General features: G+C 38.3%; 1 long non-coding RNA gene across 1 annotated transcript; it reads left to right on the forward strand.

Annotated features, from left to right (window-relative positions):
• The first annotated feature begins 742 nt into the window (after positions 1-742).
• On the forward strand, positions 743-7191 carry LOC119511652. Its single transcript, XR_005212223.1, has 3 exons — positions 743-769; positions 1214-1278; positions 7147-7191. It is a non-coding gene; the product is annotated as an uncharacterized LOC119511652 (long non-coding RNA).
• The last annotated feature ends 1987 nt before the right edge of the window (positions 7192-9178 follow it).

Raw genomic sequence — 9178 nt, forward strand, 5'->3', positions numbered from 1 at the left:
ACAAATAAAATTTATGGTACAAAGATATGTGTTTTGTATAGATAGACTGCAGTAGTTAAATCAAGCTGGTTTGAAGTCAGACAGTCTTGAGTTGAATTCCTGATCTATTACTAACCATATAATGTAACATCTCTTGTTTCAGTTTCTTAATCTATAAAATCTGATAACAGTACCTCTTTGTTTGTAGGGATTATTAATGATGGCAGCTAACTTTAATCAATCCTTACTCTTTTCCTGGATTTTTGAAAAAAAAATGCTTTCCATATGTTCATTAATTTCATTTTCAGAAAAAAAATCCTTTGAGGTAGGTGTTTTATTATCATCCCTGATTTTAAAATGAGGAAAATGGGATACAGTGAAATTAAGTCAGACAACTAGGAAAAGACATTTGAATTTGGAGCCTGTTCTATTAGCCACTACATTTTACTGCCTTTCTGTTGTTAAACAAAGTAATGTATATAGCAATATATTGTATATCAATTGCCAAGTAGAATAAACAGTAGCAAATATTATGGTTGCTCTCAGGCCAATGATTTAATTGACCATATCAATCTTTCAGATCACAGAAATGCTATGTTTCACCAGCACTTGGTAAAATCTCCTTCACTTTTGGAAACAAATGTGATATTTTTCATGGCACCAGAAGCAATGTTAACAGAAGGAAAGGTGGATGGATGTCAAAAATGTGCCCTTGGGAATTTTTTATTCTGCTGCTTTTATTTTCAAAATCACATCAAGGGTTAATTTAGATTGCTGGAAAGTGAAGAATGTAAGTAAAGATTGGGCATCTTTCCTGTCCTTGAGCACATGCAAGTGCTTTCCACATGGCTCTCGGGGGACCACACGGGAAGAGCTCCGTGCCCCTGGATGGCTGTGCCTTCTTCTTCCCATTATCCCTAAACATTGGTTGAATAAATGAATGAATGTCCTATGATTCAAATACAAAAGTGCATGTATTAATGCAAAAAACAACAGGAAAGGAAGCAGAAGGCAAGCAGCAATCAAAGAATAACTAAGGGAGATGAGTTTGTCTAGTGTGGCCAGGTAACAGCTCACCTTGAGTGAATGAAGATTTAATAATAATGGCAACAAAAATGACAATACCTTGTGTTTGGGTCGTCCCGTATCCTTTCAGATTATTTTCACAAAAATCATTTTGTTTTTTAAAAAAATACTTTCATTTTTTCCAGTAATGATCTTCTATATTTTATAGGGTAAGTGTTATTATACCTGTTTGGAAGATGAAGAACCTAAGCAATCAGCTTTTTGGTCACACAGGTAATAATGAAGGCTTGGGAACCCAAGAATTTCTTATGCCAAACCACCACATTTTATGGGGTTCACAGAGACGGAAAAATTTGTTAAAGTCACGATTTGGGGTGCACCACTTGAAATGCCCAGCATGACTGAATTGCTTTTATTTGCTCAGCAGATGTTTGCTGAGCACCTCCTCTGTGCTAAGGGGCTTTTCAGGATTGGGGAGTGTTCCAGTTTACTAGAGCTGCCATTATGCAAGATAACAGAAATGGATTGGCTTTTATAAAGGGGATTTATTAGGTTACAAATTTATACTTCTAAGGCCGTAAAAGTGTCCATACTAAGGCATCAACAAGAGGATACCTTCACTGAAGGATGGACGATGGTGTCCAGGACACCTCTTTCAGCTGGGAAGGCATGTGGCTGGTGTCTGCTGGTCCTTTGCTCCTGGGTTGTGTTTCAAAATGGCTTTCTCCAAAATGTCTCTGGGCATCTGTCTTCACTCATCTCTCTCAGCTCCTGTGCATCCTTGCTTCTTTCTCCGGGGACATTTCTCTCTAGCATCTAGGGATCCTCTCTTAACTTCTCTGGGGCAAACTCTAGGCTTCATCTCTTAGCTTAGCATCTCCAAATGTCCTTCTGTCTGCATCTTCAAGCATCTCCAAGTGTCAGCAAGCATTTGGGTCTGTGTGAGCTCTTAGCTTCTCTCTTAAATACTCCAGTGAACTAGTCAAGACCACCCTGAATGGAGGGCCCACACCTCCATAGAAATAATCTAATCAAAAGTATCACCCACAGTTGGGAGAGCCACATGTCCATGGAAACACTCAACCAAAAGTTTCCACCCTAATCAAAAGACTAATAAATCTGTCCTCATAAGATTGCATTAAAGAACATGGCTTTTCTGGAGGACATAATAGATTCAAACTGGCACAGGGGGAAATGCAGAGATAAAAGACACAATAATCCTAGCCCTTTTTTCCACCTACATTCTAATGAGAGGAGATAGGCAATAAATAAGATTAACAGCTTGAACATGATTTTTTTTTGTTGTAGTTGGAAAAAGGAGTGTTTTAATAGACATCAGATAACACTGTGGATATCATTCTTTGATACCACACAAAAAATTGACAACTGGTAGTTATTTTTTAATTAAATTCAGTTTTATTGAGATATATTCACATACCATACAATCATCCATGGTGTACAATCAACTGTTCACAGTACCATCATATAGTTATGCATCCATCATCTCAATCTATTTTTGAACATTTTCCTTATACCAGAAAGAATCAGAATAAGAACAAAAAATAAAAGTAAAAAAGAACACCCAAATCATCCCCTCCATCCCACCCTATTTTTCATTTAGTTTTTGTCCCCATGTTTCTACTCATCCATCCATACACTGATAAAGGGAGTGTGAGCCATAAGTCTTTCACAATCACACTGTCACCCCTTGTAAGCTACAATGTTATACAGTCATCTTTAAGAGTCAAGGTTACTGGGTTGGAGTTTGATAGTTTCAGGTATTTACTTCTAGCTATTCCAATTTGACTGTGATTTTAGAGTCTACAAAACTCATGAAACTTCAAAGAATTCTTTTCTGTGCTGTTCGAAAGATAGAATAATGTCAGTAAATAGTAATATCATGCTCCACTATTCATATATTCCATTCTTATGAATTTCTCTCCCCATACCTTTGACCTAAAATAGGGGTCTATATACCTGGTTGAGAAGTTGAATGAGGGAAGTTCAAGAGGAAAAAATGAAGGCATTAATAGAACAACTGAAATATCGCTGGAGAATAATGTTAATTGTCAGTTGCTTCCTATGTTTGCCAGGGACTGGGTCAATCAATAAAGTGCTTCCATTAGGTGCCTAGAAAGGGAAAAATCTTCCATTCCTTCATTCTAGCTAAAAACCCCAAAACCCTGTTTGGTAAGAAAAAATGCCAAAGATTATGTACAATCAGTATTTGCTTCTCAGTATTCTGGTCAAGATTTGGGACAGTGGGCATAGGGGCTGATTGATTGACTGTTAACTGCACTGCTCAGCAGAAGCCCTCACTCTTTTGAGTCCAGGGGATGGTATATATATATATCAGCCATGCCTGGGAGTAGTGTGCCATGAATAATGTATTTGGCGTTTGTGCCTTTTCAATGGATGCACACCCAGCTCACCTGACATTTAGAGGAGTTAGCTTATTAATGAACAATGTGTAAATGCATTTATAGCTTGTCACCAAGATATTTATGTTCACTTCCATCTAATGACCGGCCCAAGCCACAGCTCATATAATTGCACCCATTGCTTCTAAAAGGCTAAGGGGATAAATTGACCATGGTATTAGTGGGTGGTAGAGCTGCTTGTAAGCTTAGGAATGATATTCCAGCCTCTAAATCCAGGGCTCAGCAGCTGTCCCTGCTGGGTGATTACAGAAAGCAAAGAAGCAACTCAATCAATTGGGAAAAAAGCGAGAACACTTAAAATGCTTTCAATGTCAGATAACTCTCTGATGAGAGTTAAATTATTAAAATAACAGGAGTTCTGGGAAAGATCAACCTGTGTTTGCAAGACGATTTGGCCTACAGTCTAAAAACCTTCAGAAGGTTATTTTGTGAGTGTACTTGGGAAGCAGGAATTAAAGGAGAGATAAATAGTAGGAGACAACATACGGAAAATTGCACAGGCTCATATGGAAGCAAATGTGACAAATGACAAATGACGGGGACTGTAAGAAAAACTGGGAGTCGTGTCATCCTCTTCCTCCTTTCTCTGTGATGCTGGCTGAGTGTCATGTGTCCTGATACCTTTGTCTGAGAGTGTCTCCTCTTCTTTTGATGATTCCAGAATATCATTTATTTACCTCAATGAAAGGAGTTAATTCTGTAGTATATTTTCGGTGCCCTCCTACTCAAGCGTGCATATCCCTTGGTCATTCCACCTTTTCATTATTCCAGACCATTGGCTCATTGGCCTTTCAAAAGACAGACATGGAGAGCTAGTGGGTCTTAAAAATCTTGGTTGAGAATGGTGGGAAGTTGCAACATCAAGTTCACAGATGCCAGGTCTATCCCAGAACTTTTTCTTGAGAGAAACCTGTGGCCTGATATGTTCTTTTCTAAATTATCATTCAATTATTGGTGAGTGGGACTGATGACCAGCCCGCTAAAGAGGGAGACCTGCCATGTCTTAAAATGGGCCTTAGCACTCAATCCCCAGGGCTGTTAGAACCACAAGTTTTTCACAAACGCAAGACAATCTCTTGGAAACACCCCATGGATGGTGCTGGGGAGGAACGCTTGCATTATACACACACTTCTGAAACACTCCTTTTCAGGGAAGCAGCAGTCTCTTTAGCAGCCTTTGGAGCAAAAACAAATAATTGCCATGACAAATTGATTAAAAAGGAACATGCACAGAGACTGATCCTCTCTTAAGAGAATAATGAAATATTAAAATGAATGTGGAGAGGAACTGAATGGTTGGTGAGGTGGCAGTTGTAAACTTGGAGGAACTCACAGCAGTGAAGAAATGTTAACGGAAGAAACCACTTGGAAATTGGATTTTTGGTGCATCTCAAATTCAAGTCACAAAATGAAAAATCTTCCAGTGAATACTCTGCTTCTATTTAGTGGTATGCTTTCTTAACAGTACTAGCCAGATAATCCTAAATGGAAATGATCCATCTGTTCTAGCCTTCCTCTCTGTGAGATTTTATCTCTCTAATGATGTCCTGCTCTGTTTCTTGTTTTCTTCTACTTTGCAGAAATCAAATTCCCATCTCACAACAATTGAAATGCCTGCCAGTTTTGGTTTCTTTCTTTACTCTTTGGATTCTATCTACAATTATAAACTTGCATCATTTCAGTACATGTTAAATAGTTTATCTTTATGTTCCAAAGCAGGTGGCATATATTTACTATTTTACTTTAATGTAGATAAATATATTTGCTTTTATTTCATTCTTGAAGGTTTGTAGGGGAAGGGGGACTTAGAATTATATACATAGGATTAGAAATGCTGTGGCAGGTAAAATAGTCAATATGTGTGGATATTAAAGAGTGTGTATGTGCATGTGCATTGAAAGAAAACAGGGAAAGGCATGCCTTGTCTTGGAAGTGCATAAACGAGAAGAGCCATTTAGGAAAGGGTGTTGAAAATAGCCAAAAGCATATGCTTAATGTTTGGTTCAGGTGTAAGAGAAGACAACATCACAATGGCCTCTAAGTCTTACCCAGACACTTATTGGGCATCTCTGCTGGGTACCCAAGGGTTTAGGCACTGGTATTAGTGGGGGATTCTGTGATAGAGGGGGAGAAACTCTCTTTATAGGTCTCTGAGCAGCTGGAACACAGATGATTCTGGTGTCCTTCCAGAAGGAAAGGCCTCAGCTTGCCACAATGGAGAGATGAGGATAGCAGACAAGCACACGTCAGGGAGGGAAGGGGAAGTGGTACTGATGGCAAAGATGGAAGGTGCTAAAGACCAACCTTCTAAATCTCAATTCTGCCTCTTTTTGGTTCCATGCCTGAGATACAATGCTTGAAGATTGTGGTAGGTTGAATTCTGTCTCCCAACATTCACATGTTCTTAATCTTAATCCACGTTCCTGTGGATGGGAACCCATTGTGAATAGGATTTGTTGAAGGTGCTATTTTTACTTCAGATGTGGCCCAATTGAAGCAGGATGGGCCTTAATCCAGATTACTGGAGGCCTAATAAGGAGGACCCAGAAGATACAGAAGTGGGAATGGAGTGGACATCTCCATGTGGCTCGAGGCAGAGATACAAGCTAAGGAATCCAAGGACTGCTGGGCAGCCAGCCCCAAATTTTAAACTGCAGGTGAAAGTAAGCCTCAAAACTCATGAATCAATAAATTGCTCCAGTTTAAACCAACTCTTTATGTGGTATTTGTCATAGCAGCCTGGCAAACTAAGACAGAGATGTTGAAATATTTCCCACTGTCCATTCACACCCTGGGTACAGAGCCAGCATTTGTAAGTTCAAGGATGTGACCAAAATGTACATCGAGAAACCATACATATAGATCAAGAAGGACTTTTTGTTCCTTTAATATCAATTCTTAATATCTCAATATTTTAAAATGTATTTTTAATATTGTCATTAAGGAATAGAAATTTAAATCATTGAAATACATCCTTATTGGTCATGGGAAATAAAATTTCCCTACAATCTCTTCATCTTAATCACAAGCATGTAGTAGTCAACCTTCCATCCACAGAAGTGCCTCTAGAGCTTTCCTGAGTTGATCTTGGTAACAACCCTTGCAGATTGGATGGAAGGTGTTTTGAAGAGGCAGGTAGTGGACTCACTGTCACCCCAACCACAGCCAGTGACCATTGACCATCGGTTGGAGAATGGAGTATAATGCTTTCCACGCCCCTTTTTAACCTGACCATGCTTTGTTGGTGACACTGCATTGTTATGGAGCTCCTGCTTATAATTTCAACAGGATTCAGGGGGAGCAGCCATTTATGAAGTTGCAAAACATCAGGATTGTTCAAAAAAATTTTAAGAGTATCTCAATGAAATGAATCCTGCTGATGGAAGATGATAGCCATTTCTCCTCATTTTCCATCATAGTTGGGCATTCAGTAGTCAAGGATATAAAGAAAGAAGGCTCAGAGCAAAGGAAAAGCTTAAAAAATGTACTTAGTGAATGTTTTCCTGTTTCCTTTCTTTGATTTCATGGATCACACAAATTAAATTCATTCTAGGAATCAAAATTCATTTTGATTCGGTACGGAATCAAAATTCATTTTGATTCGGTACGGAATCAAAATTCATTTTGATTCGGTACGGAATCAAAATTCATTTTGATTCCGTACCGAATCAAAATTCATCCTTGACATTTTAACTTTTAGGTGTGAGTGAGAAAAGATTGAATGCCATAGATGACAATGACATTAACTGGGAAGACAGAGCATGACGGCTCCTCAGCTATCAATTTCATCATCCACCATCATCTTTTTGGGTAAGACGTCACAAACCTTGTCATTGTTTATTTATTGATTTTTTTAACAAAATGAACAGACTTCTAAATCACAAGAATAAATTCTTACAATAAATTTGGCTTATATCATAATGAAATATAACACAAGTGATTTCAAAGCAAAGCTAACTTAACATGGACCGTACTTCAGATCATTCATAAAGACTTTCTTCTGAGGCAGATGCTCACTGTGTCTGATTTACAAGATCTAAAATGCCACTAAAATGGCTGGTATCTATTTTACAAAGTGAGGTTCATACACAAGGATAAGTCTCACAATTCAAGAGAATCTTATTTTCTTTATGCTTTGCTGCAGTCTGTCCTAAGCCATTCCTATCACCTCTTTCTCTTGTCTTGGATTCTCAAAGGCTCGGTGAGGAAATAGTGATAGTGTAAGTGGAAAACCAGGGTCCTTTCATCCGAACAGGCTGCTGGGAGGAAGATATTACTGATAAAAATGCCTCAAAATTTGCCTTTTAGAAAGTGTCTTTGTTTTTCAATTTGCTTGTGCAGGATATGTGTACCTATCAATTTATGCTTATGTTAATATCAAAACCATTTTTTTCTACCAACTTTTAATAATGTACTAGAAATCCATGGGTGGCAGCCACTTGGTTTGGGGTTGAGGACACTTCTCACTTTCCAATAAGAAAAGTGTAACTCTTTGAACCGTTCCTGGGTGGCCCAAGAATGTAGAAGAGTAAGTTATCAAAACGCAGTCATTTCCCTGGGTACCAATCATTTCATAAAATTTTGCAATGATTCAATGCTTGGAACACATTTAAACAGTTTTGGATGGCCTGGGGTGGCCAAGGAACTAGTCTTTGAACAAGGGGCTGTGAATACAGATGCTATTTATTACTGGCCCTTTAATAGGTGATAGTGTCAAAATATTTGTATTCTGATTTCTAGCATAATTTTCAAGTCATAGTAGTATTTTTTTTTCCTGTTTCACAACACTCCATGACATAACCAATCTAGCACCCACTTCCCCTCCTTGTTGAGGCAAATCTGTTCAAGTGCTGAAAGGGATTCTATTCTACGTGCCTTTGCTGAAAGGATCACAGCTAGGATATATTTCTGTGATTTCATCCTTTATTTTTCTTTCCTCTAAGGTCAAAACAAAGCTAAGGAAGATTTTCTACATATCACTCTAAGTTAAAAAAAAAAAAATTTTTTTTAGTTCATGTTTAGAAGTTCAGCCATCACTCTTAAGGATAGCTCTGTGGGACAGCTGGTTTGGACCAGCTTCTGACCTCACCCACATTTGAGTTAAAATCAGCTCACCCCACCTCAGCAGTCTCCTGATTTCAGTCAGTTCTTATGGCTCTTATTCTACATTGTGAATTCCCCTTTGAAGCATCTCTAGTACTTTTCTGCCTGTGGTCCTTTTGCTTTTAAAGGGCATAAGGTCAAACAAATGATACCTAGAACAAGTGCATTCTTGCATCTCCACTAGTGATAAGGAGATTGATGTGTGAACTTTTGATATTCATGAATGCAGGTCAGGAAATTGTGTATGGTATAGTTAGATCTTTACTTTCTGATTTTTCATGTAACTGGCAGCCCTAACTTCAAATGTTTTAAAGAAAAGATATTGGAGAGCCTCAAGCTCTTCCTATACAGACACTTTAACCTTCTCCAGAGGCTACATATCAAGCAAAGGACACGTTGTTCAGCATAAGGGATGGTAGTGGAGAACAAATGAAATCCTACTTATAACTTCCCCAGAGCTAGAGAAGCCCACTGGTCTTATTTTTATATATGGGAGGGAGATATTTACCCATTGATGAAGAAAAGCTCTTCTAAAATGACTCGTGGTTACACTTCCGGAAGATATATGGATAGATGATAGATAGATAGATAGATAGATAGATAGATAGATAGATAGATAGATAGATTAA

The sequence above is a fragment of the Choloepus didactylus genome, chromosome 16, assembly GCF_015220235.1.
Source record: "Choloepus didactylus isolate mChoDid1 chromosome 16, mChoDid1.pri, whole genome shotgun sequence".
Lineage (NCBI taxonomy): Eukaryota > Metazoa > Chordata > Mammalia > Pilosa > Megalonychidae > Choloepus > Choloepus didactylus.